At 43.6% G+C, this 17892-nt stretch overlaps 1 protein-coding gene across 1 annotated transcript in view; it reads right to left on the minus strand.

Moving 5' to 3' along the window:
* ect2l (epithelial cell transforming 2 like) overlaps window positions 1-17892 on the minus strand; it is a 194377-nt gene that overhangs the window by 114504 nt on the left and 61981 nt on the right. The window lies entirely within an intron of this gene.

Below are 17892 nucleotides of genomic sequence, written 5' to 3' on the forward strand. Positions count from 1 at the left end.
GTATTATAAAAAGAAGGTTGTGCCCGCTTTAGGGTAAAGGAAAGGCTGAAATGTAGCGAGCAAGGATGGATGATTAAATCGAGCTAATGTCACTGTTGACACAACAAAACCAAAGATGTTCTCAGTCTTCCTGACAAACATACCTTGGCTTTGATAGAACATGAAGTCTAGACTGTTATTTTTATCATCAACAGATAATCTATTGGCTTGCATTGAAGACATCGACTGTAGATCATCGACTGATAATTCATTGTTTGTTATGGATATTGTGCATCTTTAGGGATATCAAGTTAGACATGTTAGACTTATTTTTGGTTTCTGGCCTTCCTGGACACCCGTTACAGTTTACAGACAGAGTATCTGTGATGACAGATTTTTACTGACACTCGCTTTTCATTTTACCTCCAAAGAAGTCGGTTTACATCGATGGTTTACAACCTGTCTGATCATCTGACGACTCGCGTTTCCTGCCCTGTTGGACGTTCTTCTACTGATGTCACTATAACTTCATCCCACCTGATAGAAAATGTGTCCAAACTATCAAAAAATAATACTGACATGGTGATAAAAAGACCTTTCTATGATGGCTGCAGTAACACTGCGAGTGTCTGTGTTTAAGTTGTTGTTAAGTGTTTGTGCTGTGGCTGCAGCTGATGTCACACTTGTTGTTGTTGCTGATGTAACTGATGTTAATTTTGGCTTTGAACCACCATTGTACACACTCACATATTGGCTAATGCATGGACGGGTTTGTCTTTCAGAGAAATGTGATTTGGGCTTTTGCCCAATGCAGATGGCTCAGAGGGAAGAGACTAAACTAACACTGCTACAGCTCTGCGTGTTATGACTATTTATGGGTTAAGTTAAAAGTGACATGGTCCATATTCATGAAAAATGAAGAGCACATACACAGTGAGCTTTTCTCTCTCAGAGCTACTGCACCTGGATTTCAGCCAAACATAATCAACTATCCAGATAAGTAGTAATCCCAACCCAAAAATAAAAAATGACAGAATATCCTGAATCAAATATGCAGCTAAGCAAAAACAAAAAGATTCCCCAGCAGTGAGAGACGAGGAGACCAGCTGAGGTGAAGGATGGAGGGCCGACACAGCGGTCTTTAAGAGGCAGGGCTGATGAATATGAATCATCATGTACAACCACAATGCTATGCGGACATGTGTTTATTTACATATCAATGCAGAAAGCGAGCAATTTAGCATTTGCATATGTTCCCATTATGAATTCTCTGAATGAAGCTGCAGCCTTTTCAGTCCACGATGGTTAAAGGAGAAGCTGTGACATTTAAGCTGAAATGATAATTCAGTTTCGCTAAGTACATATGTTCTTACCGTTTGTTTCGACTCGTCTACCTGTTGCAAATTACGTTGGCTTCACGTCACTGGCACTTGGTGCCAATATAAGTAAGCTAAGATAAGTTAGTCCAGCTTGCGGCATGACGGATCCTCCCAATTGTTGAATGTTGTACGTACGTAATATGACGTGATTCGATCAGAAGCACGCCACAGAAGTTGGCGGCTTGTCTGGAAGCAACACCAACTCCAGGCCTAAGGTTTCGACACTTTAACCCTAGAACACTAACGTTAAAATCAGTAACACCATCACTAACGTCGGGTATATTTTACCTCATATAATATCCCGGATAAAATACAGTTTTCATCAATTTATGTAAAAGTACAACACTGTATGCCAAATTGTAGTACTCTTCTTTAATTTCCCAATATACAATATCACTTAAAATAAATTATCATGGGAGACCCTTTAAAAAGGCAGCAAAATTATTTAAAAATCAGGTAATCCTTAACGAGAAATGTCCTAACAAAAAAAATAATGGAGCTGGGAACTTGTTCTTTGGTCCACCCATTCATGGGACATGTGAGTTTTGTCTGGTGAAGGCACAGTCTTCCTGCATCACTGACAAATGTGGGACAGGTAGACAAAAAATGGCGCTCTCTATAACTAACGTTGGGTGAAAATCACCCGAACGCATGCCTCTTGAAAAACCATAGATGGAAGGAGGGAAACATCCCATTAATGACATCAATGAGCAGCCTGAAGCTACCCAAGGACCCATGCAACTCAGACAGCAGCAACACAATGAAAATCACATGACAATAACTGTGTGGGTGAAAATCACCCAACATTAGTGTTCTAGGGTTAAACCAAAAAGCGTTGTTGTCTTTCGCCGGCTTAATGAAGATTAACGTCAAAGGAAACGCTGTAAATAAACAGTTGTAGTCTTAAACTTGACCGAGCGTGGCAAGAAATGATCGCTTGTTCCAAAGTGCTCCACGTTTTGGCAGAATTTTAAGTATAATCGAGAAGAAGTCATCCGAGTATGTCTTTTGTTGCAGTTCAAATGTCAGGAGGGGAAAAACAATGCAGCATGTTTTGAAAGATAAGTACGAAGGCTTGTTTTCTCCTCAGAGGTAAGGATGGCACTGAACTTAAAAACGGAAAAACAAATGTGAATACTTTTCAAATAACTTTTTTTTATTTTTTTTTAACTCTCTGGTTCACTCTTTTTTCTTTTGGTACATACAAGAGACATTAGAGGAGAAATTATGTCTTTTGTGGCATAAGAGAACACTTTAATAAAAGATGACCTCCGTTCAAACACAGGTTTCTTTCAAAGTGATCGAAGAGCAATTAAGGAATTTGTAAAGAAACATTATTAAAAAAAAATCTGGATTCAACTATTTAAAGTTAGACGTCTTCCTTTAATGGAATAACCAAGAAAAAAAAAGTTAATTAGTTTTTTTTCTTCTTTATCTTCGTGCTATTGGTGACTTGATTAGACGGGAACAATTTGCATAAAGGCGCAGCTATGTCTGTTTAGGACCCAACCAAGGTCAGCACCTTTCTATTTATCTTCCTGCGATTCTTTAAGAGATATTCACCGCTCAGTATTGTGAATTTGAAATGAACTTGAAGTTTCCTTGAATGCTGCCATTGGTACAAGCAACAAAAAAAAGTGTATTAACAGTGTTTATGTGCGGCAGGGGAGAGGGGGGGGGGTGAAGATGTTATGACACACTCCTGAGGACACACACTCACGCAATCCCACACTGTGACATACGGCCCATGCTTTTTTCTTCTTCCTTTTTTTTTTTTCTCCATTTTTCAATTTGCATATGAGGTCGTTAATTTTCTCAAAGCCGCAGACTTAATGAGTGGATGGCTGAGAAGCTGAACGGGATGCAAATAATAACATTTGATAATGCAGAGCCACAAAAGAGGAGGGAGAGGCCTCCCATTCACCGAGACGGGACTTGAGGTAAATATGCACAGTAATTATATATCAGTGCGCTTTAATTATGAGGCTGCACGGAGAGCAGAGAAAGAGAAAGAGAGATGGAAAGATAGACAGAAACGCGTTGAATTAGACGTAACAGCGTATAAATTAAACATTTGAAATAAAGCCACGGCGAGCGAGAGGCAGTAGGAGTGGGCTAAGAGAGGAATTAGTGGGAAAAACACAAAGTATGACAGCGATTAGACGTGGACACACTTTCACACACTTGTTATTGGGTTACGCGGCTTTGTTTCATGGGCAAGTGTGTGTGATATCAACTCAATAACAAAGTAATCCCTCCAGTAAACTGCACTTATTAGAGAGTCTTGAGTAAAAGACGAATCAATAATGTGAAATAAGCCTTTTGTACATGTGTGTGTCACTGTGTGTGTGTGTGTTATAGTGCCTTATTCAGCAGCAGTAGCCGCCCAGCCGGGTACTTTACCCTCTTGTCATGTCTCTGCCCCCCTTTTGGATGAAAGCAGTCGCTCTAGTTCAGAGATATTTGCCAATTTAATATCATAAAATCAAAATACTGTGTTGTTCTTTAGTTGTTTGGATCGATCAAAGTCCAGCGCTGCTTATATAGATGGTTTAATGAGTGTGTATGAATTTTGTGTTTTTACCTCGCAGCTGTGACTTACGTTACGAGTGCCTGCCGAAGAATTATGTCAAAAAAAATTATCGGTTTTCAAGGTTTCTCTGTGAATTATGATGGGAATTTTCCACAGGGAGTTCTTTGTTATAACATTTGAGGCTAAGAGAAGCGTACAAGCGTATGGGAAGACGTTGGTCTAAGTTGTTTTTTTTATAGTTTAATGGTCTTCATCAAACCTGACGTGTGCTACTAGCTGAATGACACCTGGTTGCCCAAACATCATCTCAGCGTGACCTTGAAAACTGGGTAAGATTGATGCTGAGTTCTTTGGGTCAGGCCTGACAATAGAGGGCCTTAAGCCAACTACCATAATGTGTGTGATGTCCCACAGGGTTCAATCCTGGGGCCTCTATTGTTTAACTTCGACACGCTCCCTTTTGAGCTATTGGCGGCATATGGAAAGGACAGCGCATCCGTGATATCAACCACAGGTTTAAAAAGATCAAAATATGCAGCCATGCTGGAGCCAGACTCAAGTGGACGTTGGAGGAACTGCAGTTTTTGGCACTTTGACAGCAGTTTATGCTTATTAAGCGGCATTTTACGACGAGCCAAGCTCACTTCTTACTGTACTATTTGTGCTGTGTGCAAGGTCCAGATTAGAAGATACGGACAAACCAAAAACCCTTTAGTTACACTAAGACTTCGATCCACAGACAGCACGGTTTCATGCCAGTCTTACGCACACCCCTCACAAATAAGAGGTGCATAATAAAACTGTGTTTTGCGGGGTATAAATGTAAGGCAGCAAATCGCTCATAGGGGTCTTGAATCGCGTCTGTAAGGACGCAGCAATTTCATTTCTTGTACATCGTAGAGCATACGAGTCAATACCAACCTGATTAAGAGGATCAGGTCATTAGGTGATCGCCCATACGTGAACGATCTGAATTGTATAGGGTTTCTTTGTCACTGTCACTTTAAAATTCAAGGTTTCTGCCATCAATTGCATTCATTCAGCTGCTGGCTGCCAATCCTGGCCTCAAGTCGCCTTACATAAAAATGATTTCAATGAGTGCCACAGAGTGAGGTAAGCAGATTTTAATTAAGAGTATGTACCGGGTGACATCAGGAGCAGTCAGACCTACGTGCTGTTTTAAAATACAAAGACAATTCACACAGATTCGTTTGTTGAAGACATTTCTGTCGGATGGACGGAGAGCTAAAGAGAGAGAGAGAGCTCTTCAAAATGGGGATGAGGAGGATGAGGAGTGGATATGGAGTGGACAGATGTGCTCTAATGTGTTTTGGCCAGATCTCTGCAAGGACAAAAACACGAGCACACACACACACACACACACACACCAACACACACACAAGTCAGTCAGCCAGCCTATCTATTATCTTTTCCTTTATGTTACTCTTGGTGGAAGCAAGAAAAGAGTGTTAAATCGCTCCTCCTGCTATTAATATACTGTCGCTTTATGTTTCTTTCTCCATTCGTGGGTTTGTTTGGGAGATAATGTCACCTTGCCATCCATGGTCATGTATACAAACCCACATAAATTCACACACACACACATGCACACAAATTCCCTGTTTACATGGAAAGAAACCTAATGTGTCATCCAACCGTCCGGTGCATCCTCTGCCGCTGATTTTAGCCAATCACACAATTAGAGAGCTGATGACCCATCTGTCCACATGATTGGCTGATGGATGCGCCTGAGTGTGTGTGTGTGTGTCTCGGTGTGTGAAACGCTCTGACGAGCCCCCAAACACATCTAGCCAGTGACAATTTTCTTTTGTTACCCGCAACCACCAACATTTTCAGAGAGAGACACAGAGCTAATGCAAGCCCGTGAACAACTTAATAGCACTTGAACCAGTTTGCCAACTTGGAGAAATGATTTCATTCAATTAGATAATTCTCCCCCTCTCCCTCGCTCGCTCGTTCTCTTGTTCTCGGGAATGAGTCATTTGTGATATAATAGCCACATAATGGTTTGAAAGCGGGTTCGGGCAGGAAAAAAGACAGATGTAGGATGAATAAAAAAAGGGAAATGGTGAAGCTAGAAGAGGCTCGGGAGTCAGCGTCGTGAAAGTAAGCATCCCTACACAAAACACACACACTGTACGCACACAAACACACACAGCGCTCTATTTGCCGTCCATTAACAGTGTGTGTTGCCGAGCGATAGGAGAGGCGATAACATCTTCTCCGATGGTATCTGTTATCGAAGTACACGCGTCCTTCAGGCGTCCATCGTGCTATCGCTCCTCTCATCTCTCCTCTATCTCTCTTGCCATCCTCCTCTCTCCTCACCTTGCCTCTCCCGTGCACTTCTTGCTCATCATCTGTTTGTATTTCCAGAATCTTCCGCCTCCCTCTTTTCACCTGTTCTTCCGTTACTGTAGAGCAAGATTCTTTACTCGCGTCGTATTATTATCTTCTTTTGTTGATATCGATTTAAGCATCAGCCTGGAAGCTCAATGAGTAACAGTGTTTTCTGAGGGCCAACCACGAGGTCGGAGGTCTGAACCATGAAAACTGTGGAACGCTCCAGGTTGGGAGCGAGTTGCTACCCCATGCAAAGAAGTTCAAGTATCTCGTGGTCTTCTTCACGAGCTCTCAAAGGGGATATTGTTATTGGTATCACTGTTGTAGGATGCTACAGGCCTCCCTCGCTGCAGTCCTTGAGCGGCTTTCTATCCAGACTCAACTACAGTGAGATTATTTCAGATGGTGATTTTAACTGGGATTCTCTTTGTGACACTTTAAACCTCGTACAGCTGATTAACTCGTCCCAAATTTAACTAATGTTCCATATAAGTCTTTTGCAATGATCTATCATTGTGTAATTGCTGCTGTCAGGACAAATCTTAAAAATTTGAATGATCAGGGTTTTTAAATCAAGATTTGCTCGGAAATCCGGAGGTAGCTCGGAGTAGAGCTGCTGCGCCAAAGGAGGAGCCAGTGAAGTGGTTCGGCCATCTGATCGGGGTGCCTTCTTTTGGAGGTGTTCTGGACTAACTTGGAGGTGACCCAGAACCTGCTGGAGGGGCTACATAGACCATCTAGCCTGGGAACACCTCTGGGGATCTCGCTGCAATCCAATCAAGAGAAAATGGATAGATGGATAGATGTGGCTAGTTTTTTTTTGGGTGTCAGATCCGATACTACGAAAACACTCACGGTTGGACAGTAAAGATACAGCTGAAGGTCCTCCTCATTTTAACCAGGTAGAGCACGATGATCGGTTCAGTGAAACACGAGAAGCTGCCGGCTGGATGTTTTACTCTTTGTTAGTAAGAGAAGAGAGAGAACAGGACGATACAGATGTCCTTAAATATGCCCAGAGTTATTTAGAGAGAATTACGATCTGCGTTTGTAATTTACAGAACATCTTCAGTTACAATGTCTTAAGCTCATGAAGGTTCATGAGATGGACTCTGAGAAGCGAGGCCCTGATGAGCGGAGGCGAGAAAGAAAGAAAAGATTTGAATTCCTCTCTCTCTCTCTTTATCCTTTAAAGTTTGGTGTCTAACTAACAAGTAGGGAAACCTTGAGCAGAGACAGAATGATTATCGCGGCCGGCTCGACGCTGAAAAGTTTAGAAGAAAAAGTAAAATAAAGAAAAAGTTTCAAGTGTGAGCAAACAGATTTTTTTATCGTGAGCTCAAATGAATGTGAGCCGATGGCTGCAGCACCTTGAAGGTGATAATAGCTTCTTACTCTTCTCCCTCTACAACATTTGCGGGAGTGGTTAAACTGAAAGCAGAAATCTATACCGACACGCAGAATGGAGGAGAAAAAGACATTTTCTATAACTGTAACAACAGATTTCTATGTTTGAACTTTGCTCCTTGGCGGTCTTGAAAGACTTTCAGCCAAGCTCACACACACACACACACACACTAATCAATTCCTTCTTCAAGTTTTTCTTGAAGTGGTCTCTTCAGGTAAAAGGCTGAATTAGCCAATCCATCAAGGATTTCTGCTAAGTACTGTACTCTGCTGAAAGGAGGAGAGGGGGTGGCTGTGCCGGAAGACAACTTCTCTCTCTGTACCTCTTGTCTCTCCCCGTCTTTCTCCTTTTCTTCATCACCTTTGCCACCTCCCCCTCCACACAACACACACACACACACACACAACTCCTCCAGGAGGCAATCAAGCTCTTGTGGAAAGGTTGGAGTAGTTCACGCGAACGTCGTGCTCTGAGTGGTTACTTGAGCCGCGGGGTTATGTCTTCGCCTCCACCCTCCTCTCGCCCCTAATCATCCTCCATTACCCTATTTGTGTGTCTGTGTGTGTGTGTGTGTGTGCATTTGAATGTGTGTTTTCTTGCAAACAAGATCCATACATACATGTTTTTCTGTGTTTGCACGTTTGCATGCATATCACCATAAATAATGCGTGTTTGCATATGAATACTGCAGGTGCAAGTGTGTGTGTGTGTGTGTGTGTGTGTTAGAAGAGCGTCCTCGGGAAAAACCGCCGAGGGCACGGAGGTGACGGAGGAAATGAGGGGAGAGAGAGAGAGAGGAGAGATTAAGGAGGTGACGGGTGAGATGGTTGATGGGAAGGAAGGAGCGGGGAGCGAGGAGAGGAGCGAGGGCGAGGAGGAGAGCAGGGGTGAGGAAGGGGCGTGGAGGAGGGATGGAGAGAGCTCTTGAGAGGAAGAGGGTGGTAATTACTCGAGTTTCCTTCTCTGTCTGTCTCTTTGCACTTTGAATGAGTTTGTGGGAGTTTGTGAAATGTGTCGCGATGCACGGGTGGAGAAGAAGAAAAAACACAAGATCTGGCCTCGATTTTAAAACAATCGCCCGTTATGAGGCCCGGTTACATTGCCCACTTGCCCAGCTCCTGTTCTGGCATGACACTGGCTCTGCTCCCAGCCTTTTTCTCCGAAGTCAGAAGATTCTTAAGAGCTTATTTATGAGTTAAAAGGGCAAATATACAGAAAAACATTTTTGATAATCAAGTAGTTAGTTTGTGTCTCCGGAATAAAATATCTTCAGATTATAGACTGTGAGTTCAGAGGAAAGCAAAGGGGGGTTTGAGCATTTTCTGACAATCTATGCACTTAACTTTCAAATTAATACAAGACAATCGACAAACACAATCACAATACATAAATAATCAGTCGCTGCAAACGTTCCAACAAACTTAGGACTAAATATCAGATCGTAGAGCCGCTCAAGGCTGCGGCTGACAGTAATGATGCATGTGCTAACCTATGGCCATGCCCTTGTCAGAACACTACCACTGTATCGGCTGATGGATGGAAGGATAGACAGAAGGATGGAGACAAAAGAAAGGATGGGTGGATAGAGAGAAGAGAGGAAGCGGTGATGGATGGAGGTGGTGTTGAAAGCGCGAGATGGAGTAATTGATGGAAAGGGACAGAGATCATAAGGAGACTGGAGCAGGTGGAGGAGATACTCGGCGGGTGTGCTTCGGTATGTGGCTTTTATTGAAGGGACAGACGCACTTGTTCCCTCACGCCGCTGCTGATTTGTGTTTTATGTGTGAAAGAGAGAAAGGTGTGTGTTTGGGCGTGTGTTAAAGGGTCAAGAAGGCGCTGAACTCGACACTTGTCTTTGTTTTTATGATAAATCGCTCTCTGATTCTCAGCAGGAGGGACCAAAAACCCCGCTCATCTGTCTCCTTTCCCGCCATCCTCTCTCTGCTCCTCTTTCTCCTTTACGCCGCAGGAGCCTGTTCTTTGACAAAGGGCTAAAAAATGAAGTCAAGAGGTGGCAAAGCTTCCAACCGGAGGAGCATCTTTCACCAAGGCAGGGGAGGCCGACCGGATGGGAAAGCATCTTCACACAGAAAACTGAGCCTCAATAAATAAAAATGAAAGGTGTGTTGTGAAATAAATCTGACACACAGTTGTGCTTCATCCTGAGTTCTGGAGTCATAAGAAACGTCAAAATCTTGATTAACCGAGATGGAAAGTTACGAGATTGTCGAAGGATCGTGAACGTCTGCACTTCAATCCAACAGGCTGGTGTTGAGATGTTTCCGTCTTGATCAGAGCGGTGGACGGTCGGAGCAACGCTGCCTTACGTCTTTAAAATGCTCAGTTTGTTCAAATATAATCCAAAGATTTATCAATTTACGATGACAAAGAAACAGAAAAAGAGCAGCGATACTTCAACTTCATCGGACAGCTGATGAATTAATAATTGAGCCAGGTGCGCTCGTCTCCACTTCATTTCTTTTCCATTAGTCCTCTGCGGCATCTCCCCGGTGACCATCTCCAAACAATCATCCATCCTGGCCGAGCATCTCCAAGACACACACTACATCCTGAGTAGCTCCCTCGACCTTCCTGTCTTCCCTCGCACGTTCTTGTCTCTCTTGTTCTTCCTGTTCTTTTTCCTCTCCTCCCCCCGCCCCGGCTCATTATCTTCATAAACTCTCTCTTTCTCAGCCTGTCGGTCACGGTTACATCCTCAGTGGCCTCCCAAGAGTATTTAATTTCACCGCGTGTGCTTGTGTTTGCTCTGCGGGGACATTCTTTTCAGCGTCAAGAGTGTCACCTTTTAAGAAGAACGACAATCAAACAATGTTTCCCTCTCTTCTTCCAGCCTCCATCCCTCTCTCTCTCTCTCTCTTCTTGTCTTTACAGAGGATTAACATTTATTTGTTCTTCTTATCCTCGGCGACGCGTGCTCGTTCCCTCGTCTTTTATCCTCTCTTTTTCATGTCCTTCCTCTCTCGTCTCAGCGGCTGCTGTGGGTCAGCTTTTCAAACCGCTGTTATCAGTTCTTTTACAGTGTTTACTGAGAGGGGACATGTCGAACATGACATGGGTAACACCAAACATGGTGCCGTTTTTCATCATTGTGCTGGCACGAGACAAAAGTGCCGACAGTGGACTGAACACATGTACTGTATTTTTATATCTTTACTTTTATGCTTTAATATTAATATGAAAACAGAGCGATAACAACATTTTACTCTACTTCTAATTGTGATTTATTTGCTTCAGTGTTGAGAGTTCAAATGTGAAATTATGAGAGACTGATTCAAGCAACAAAATAAAGGATGCTGACAGGGAGCGGAGCCAGTGTCGTGCCAGAACAGGAGCTGGGCAAGCAGGGCAATGCTTCCAAGTCCAAAATCTGAAGATTTTTTATTATGGAGACATAAAACAGAAACAAACTGACTCATTTTCATGTATATTTGCCTGTTTAACACATGAATAAGGTCTTAAGAATCTTCAGTCCCAGAGTTAATCTGACTTTTAGTGGTTGGTGAGTGCTTGGTGAAATAAAAGGCTGAAAGACAGACGCCGAGCTGGGCTGACTGCTGCTGGACTAGTCAGTAATATTAGCTGGCTGCTTTGTCTTGGCTGTTAACAAAGTAATGTAAACACACGTGTACACTCTGAAACTACTATCTCATGTCCCAAAGTCTATGTGGCTCTACGAGGAACTATGATTGTTATTTTAAGGATACTTGCCCTATTTTAAACTACAAAAGCAACAGACTGACAGACAAATGGACAGGATCTCACGTCCCCTTTGGATCATTACCGAGTGCTTTTAAAACAATACCAGTTCCAGGATTTTCCATCCAATCCCCCCATAAAACAATAAGAAAGGAAACTCTCCTCCTTTTCTATTTGACTTTCCGAGCCACTTGGAAGGCTTTATTCCCCCGATCTGCCATTCCCACCGAGAATCACATTGTTCCAGCAAGTATAAATAGAAATCAAGATGAAGTAAGTTGGAGACACCAACTTTTTTTTTTCTCTTTAAAGCGAATCCACTTTTTAAAACCGTCTTCGTCCGTGGAGTCCAAAACGATAAGCCGGGGAATAAACTAAACCACTAATGCTCGTCCATGTTTCCCTTCAAACGGGCCTTCAGTCGCAGTAAAAAGGACTTCTGTCTTGGCTGCCATTACGCCGTATAGACAGACAGTATGGCACTAGAAAGAGACGTGTCAGAAACCATATGCTCGCTTCAACACAATAGCTGTCGCGTAGCCGCGACTATCCTCAAGACGACGCGGGCAGACACAAACAAACACACACTCAGGTGAAGATATGAACACACGCGCTCTCGTCACACGTCTTATATGAAACTAAAACCATATTTTCCTCCCGTAGAAGGTGGAAATATTCCACTCCAGTCTCAGAAATGTGCTTTTCTGGCTCGCCCCGGCCTCCTTTCTTTGCTTTTCTTCTGCCTGTTTGTCTGTTTCTGTGCCATGCAGTGAAAACAGGACGCATGTGACAGACCAGGAGGCTCCTCGCTGTCCCTGGGCGCCACGAGTGTGTGTGTGTGTGTGTGTGTGCATGCGTTCCTCTACATGTGTGTATGTGTCAGCAAGATAGATGGACACAGCTGTCAGCTTAACACTTCCTGTAACCCCGTCCGCTGACCTTGTGTTAACCTGGAAGTATTTCTCAACACCACGGCTGAAGTCTTCCTGTTTGGAGGCGCTCCAGGGTTAAGCAGCTTGCCCGTCTCTCACACACACACACACACACACACACATATATGTAGACACAAACAAATTCAAGGATGTACCCGCTCGAATATCTTGTCTGCGGACCTTCAGAGAGACATAAAAACATGTCAAACACTATCAGTGCTCGCACTTTTCTCGCTCGTGTTTCACCTGTCTTCACAACCTTCACCCTCGCTGCCATCGCCTCACCTCGCTGTTCTCTTCAAATCGTCATGAGGAAATCTAGACGCTGCAAGATATCACTCACAAAATCCATCAGATGACATCTCTTCAGCTGCAGTGGCTGCGATTCCTCATCTTCGGCATTGTCATGGAACACTCGTTTGCTGCTCTCCCGCGAGGGAATGAATAAAAGAGCAACGATAAATGAATAACTAGCTGTATGAATAAAAACAAAAGGTGACGTGACCAATATGAACGGCCCTCCGGATGCTTCGCTGTATGTGTGTGTGTGTGCTGCATGCTTATGCGAGTGCCACCTCGGTGTGAATGTGTGTGTGTGTGGGAGAGGAGGAGGGAGGATGGAGAGTGCGGAGCTCCACTCGAGAGGCCTTGTTGGGGCGTCGAGGCCTGGGGCTCGCCTGAAGGCACAGCCCGTCTGGAGGAGCCCTTAGCTGGGCAGCAGCTGAATAAAAGATGGGAGGGAAGTGTCAGTCTAGAAGGCCAGGAGCGCTGGGACGGCCCCACGCCTCAACGCTGAAGACAAACAGATGCTAGCTGAGACAGAGAAGACTCATTCTTTACTTCTGAATTATATTAAGATGGTTAATATGAAGCTTTATAGAACTGGGTAATTTATTCTTAATCAATGCATCAGAGGCTAAAGGATGATCTACAGCTGTCGAATGCTGGAGTAAAGTTCTGAAACGTAACAAAGAAACAGCAGAAAGCGTTTGAACGTTCAGACACGATTGCGCCGATTAACCGGCTTCACCGATGCCGTCGCTCCCTCGCTCTCATTCACCGTCTATGTCGCTAAACCACTGCTCGCTCTCTTCGTGTCACTATTTCGCAGCGTACATTGCGAGTCTGCTTCATGAAGCAAACAAAGCCAGACCACAATAGGTCGAGTATCAGAGTTAGGTTTAAACCGGTCTGAGCGTCTGATTGGTGGCCGCAGCCTGACGTCAGTTGGGTCCGGTTCAAACTTCTCTTTTGCAAAACGCACTACCCCCATTGAAATGAACGGAAAAACCTGCAGCGTCCATGTTTTTCTTGAAGAAATTCAGCTTCAGGTCCCCTCGACTGTCACAAAAATGTTACCACGTTATCAACTAAGAGCCACGTGTGCGTTTTAAAGTCTTAAAAAATGAAAGTTAACATTATAATAACTCATTGCTTCGGTAGAAATTACAGTTTACTGTGTGTAAATTGTAAAATGATGGATGTATTGAACATTTATTGAACTTTAATTCGATTATTTTCACAGCAGCTCGTCTCTCGACAGTTTCAAGACGTCGGAAAATGAATTTGCGGACATTGTTCGTCACAGTTTCCATTTTAAAGCGTTCCCTCCTCTCTCTCTCTCTCTCTGCTGTAAAACACTGTATGACTCGTAAGTGTGTGTTAATGAGTTGAGTGTGTGTGGGCAGGGGTGAGTACTGTATGGGTGTGTTTGTGTGTGTGCGCGTGTGTTTGTATAAGTGTTTTGCATTTGAATGGAAGCTGAAGAGCTCCGACGTGTTTCACTAGCACTCTGCACAAACATAGCTAGTGTTTCATAGACAACGCTCACACCTTCTCAAGTGTATGCATGTGTGTGTGTGTGTGTGCATAGAGGTGTGTGTTCAGACACATTATCAGTGATTGTAAATAACAAGGTTGGTTGTAGAATGAAAAACGTCTTGTTGTGTAACACTCGGGGACGTTCCTGTGTGAATATGAAGATCTATAAGAACATTTTGAGTATTAAAGGTAGAATGTGTTTTAGCCTTAACCTCTTTAAATCTAAACGTGTTTACTTCAGGATACAGCTGACGTCCTATATCTTTTATTATTCATGAAAAAACGTGAACAATAAATCAGATAGAAGATACAAATATGAACCTTCATTTTCTCAAAACAGCTGAGTGCTAAGTCCCCATGTTTCCCCGTTCATGACAACTGTACTGAGGGTGAATTTATATACAACTCACCTGTTCACATTATATTAAGGCTTAAAGTTTTGCAGGATTAAGAGTGTGGACGCTTTGACTGACAGGTGGACGGGTTGTTTGAGTAACCAGGAGTCTCTTCAGAACCCTGTGGGTGACGTCACGGATACATCGTCCATCGTCCTGTCCGTGGTATTTTTTACGAGATTTGCGGACAAATTTAAATAAAATCGGACACCGTCAGCCTCGTGCTGTTTAATTTATGGTGTCAGGTATAAAAACTGTTATAGCCGCCGTCTTAAAGATCTACTTGGGTAAGTCGTCGCTGTGTTTCATCAACGGATGCTGCTGTCGGTGTGTTGGATATCCACCAGAGACGAGACGAGACCACAGAAAGCGTCTGACAAATCGGATATGAAAGAGAAATTAAGGATGAATGGAGGAAAGACAGAAAGCGACAGAGACCGGGGTGGAGGACTGAGCACGTAGCGCGTTAGTTATCTCGGCCTCTCAGTGTTAGCTGATAGAATTGAAGTGTTTAGCATATATGTTAATCGTTCACACAGGCACAGGATTAACACCGCGCTCTGCCAAGAGTCCTCTCCCTCCGCCCAATCCCTCCATCCATCCACTCCTCTGGCAATACCTTTCTCTTTACCTTTCCTCCGTCCACATTTCTCTCTCTGTTTTCACCGCCCGCCCTCCGCCTTTCGCTCTTTCCATCTCCCTCTGTTTTATCGACGAGCACTCTGGAAGACACGCTGCTCTGCAAGTCGAACAAGACAGCGAGAGTTTTACATCTGATGGACGCTCGCAGACACACACACGGCGATCGGCTCGATGCGGGCTAATAATAGATGATTGGTCATCATGGGTGGCGGGCTGAGAAAAGCACGCGGTGGGAGTTTATAAAAATGAATATATTAGAGAGTGAAAGAGGGACGGGTGGGGGCTCAGAGGTGGAGACAGGATGAGGAGGAGAGAGAGCCGAGCTGTTGTTTTCAGTGCGCGGGGATCGAATTCAAGCTCGGAGGTTATCTCGCTCATCCACAGTGGCCGCTGTGCAAATATTTTACTAAAGATTTCATGGCAACACACACGCAGACTGCACTCATGCTTGAGCTTTAGCACACACACACACACACACACACACACACACACACACACCCAGGCCAAAGTCCTTTAAAAGCCACATGATGTTTTACGCTCTGTATCTGTGTATCCAGTCGATGTCATGGCTCCCATTTGTGGAAGCGATTTTAGGTCCTTAGCCAGATCAAGCTCAGGTGGAGGGTGTGTGTGTGTGTGTGTGTGGGTGTGTGTGTGTTGCCCTTCAACACAGCGGGAGGGTGAGGGGAGGGAGGGGGTTAAATGTTTCAGAGGGGGCAGTGCTGATTTTGTGTCCCAGCTGTGGTCAGTGGGCGCCGCGCCTCAACTGTGATGTTGTTGATCGATTCAAAAAGTTGGGAGCGATTGATCCGCGTTCAAGTAGCGCTGACGTAGACTTTTATTGTGAAATTCTATTAACCGTTTCCTCTTTGTAGTCCAGAAACAAATAAAAACACGACAGTGAGCTTCACTGTAGTTCATTTGCTGCTGTGAATACTGACTAGTGTATTAATCTGCAGATGAAAATAGTCCCAGATGAAAAAAAAACTTTTTACTCCTGTTTAACGATTTAGAGCTAAAAGCAACAGCGCCCGGCTGATTTAGGAAACGAGCTGTTTTTAAACACAAAAGTTCAAATATTTGTCTGTTTTTGGAAGATTTATTTAGAATTGGGCCTGAAGACAGGATGACAAATAAAAAAAATATAGATTTACTTCAAAAATATCTCATATCTAAAAAATTTTTGGTTGATCATCTCTGCATGTATTCTTATACGACATGTTTCATATATTTTTTCTATATTGTAAATCATATTATACGTGACTTGTACGTCAAAAACCTGATTCTGTTATCTGGTTCATCATCTCTCCTTTATTGTGTCTTGATACATAATTTCTAATAACAAACAAATCCTCATAATTTAGACTTCTCGGGTCATTTTAAATATTTAAATTACTTCGTTTAAGTCGTCATAGTAGAAAACTCAGAGTTTTGTGTTGTTTCTTTCTTTCTTTTAACACACTGTGTCTTTTATTTTGAAAGGAACAGCCCCCTGATGACTGGGTCAGTGTTGATGTTTACTAAAAACGTACAGAAGACGACACACAGAGTATCTGATGAGTATCTGATGTATGTGCGCTGTTATCCTCAGTCACAACACTGCTGCTGGCTGTATACAGTATGTACATGCTGATATGTATGTGGGCATATATGGAGATAATTAGAGTGCCGTTTGATTGCAGGGGGTGATATTTGCTTATTATTCTCCTTTCCGTCGCCCTCGGGCGATCTGTGTCTTCCGCGCGACAGCGTTTCCTCAACGTCAGCTGTAATGGGCTCTGAACGATGTTTATGCACGCCTCCAACACACAGAACAACCCTTGACCCATTAGTGTCCGTCCAGATTCACCGTCTCCTCTCAAGGCTCAACCTCCACACGCAAACACACACACACACACACTGTAAACGAGGCTGATTCTCATGAATCCTCAGTTTAGTGAATTTGTGTCGGCTCGGTGAGATCAGTCACTTTATTAGAAGTAACGTCGAATTATTTTATTAATTTGGTCGTCGTTTATATCGATTATCAGACGTCGTACTCCGCGTTCAAAACCAAAACACAGCAACCAAACCTCCAAACATTAAGAAGGATTTCTTACTGACCACAGGATGTGTCTTTACTATGATGTGTGTAACAATCAGAGTGTCCAAGACGAGTTTTAAAGCGTAAACAAGCGAATGTTACGACAATTAAATACAGAAGACGGTGTTCCAAACATAATCAAACACGGGAATAAAGATCATTTAAATCATTTCCATCTTGGCAGATCTCGCCTCAAACCTCACTGGAACATGAACTCGTCGTTGTGACAGTTCGTCTTCATCCTGTCGTGTGATTTGTGAAAATAAAAGTGATGCAGCGACTTCTCCTGTGTCTGCAGCGTCTACACTTTTCTCTCTCTGCTGTTCTCTCCCTCTGCCTTGGCATCTCTCCCTCTCTGTTCCTCCATCTTTCTGCCCACCATCCCACTCTCTCTCTCTCTCTCTCTCTCTCTCTCTCTCTGTCTATGTCTCTCGCCCTCCTCCTTGTAGATAGTGGCAGACTACAGCACGGTCCTGGTGTGAGGTCACAGGCGGCCTTCTTGTAGCATATGGACTCGTTTCCTTCCAAGAAAACCCGGCCAGCCAGATGAGACCACACACATGCACACACACACATCGATACACATAAAAATAAAACACACACACACACACGTATTGTGTGTTTTGCACGGTTTCAAAC

This window comes from Larimichthys crocea, chromosome XIX, assembly GCF_000972845.2.
Source record: "Larimichthys crocea isolate SSNF chromosome XIX, L_crocea_2.0, whole genome shotgun sequence".
Lineage (NCBI taxonomy): Eukaryota > Metazoa > Chordata > Actinopteri > Sciaenidae > Larimichthys > Larimichthys crocea.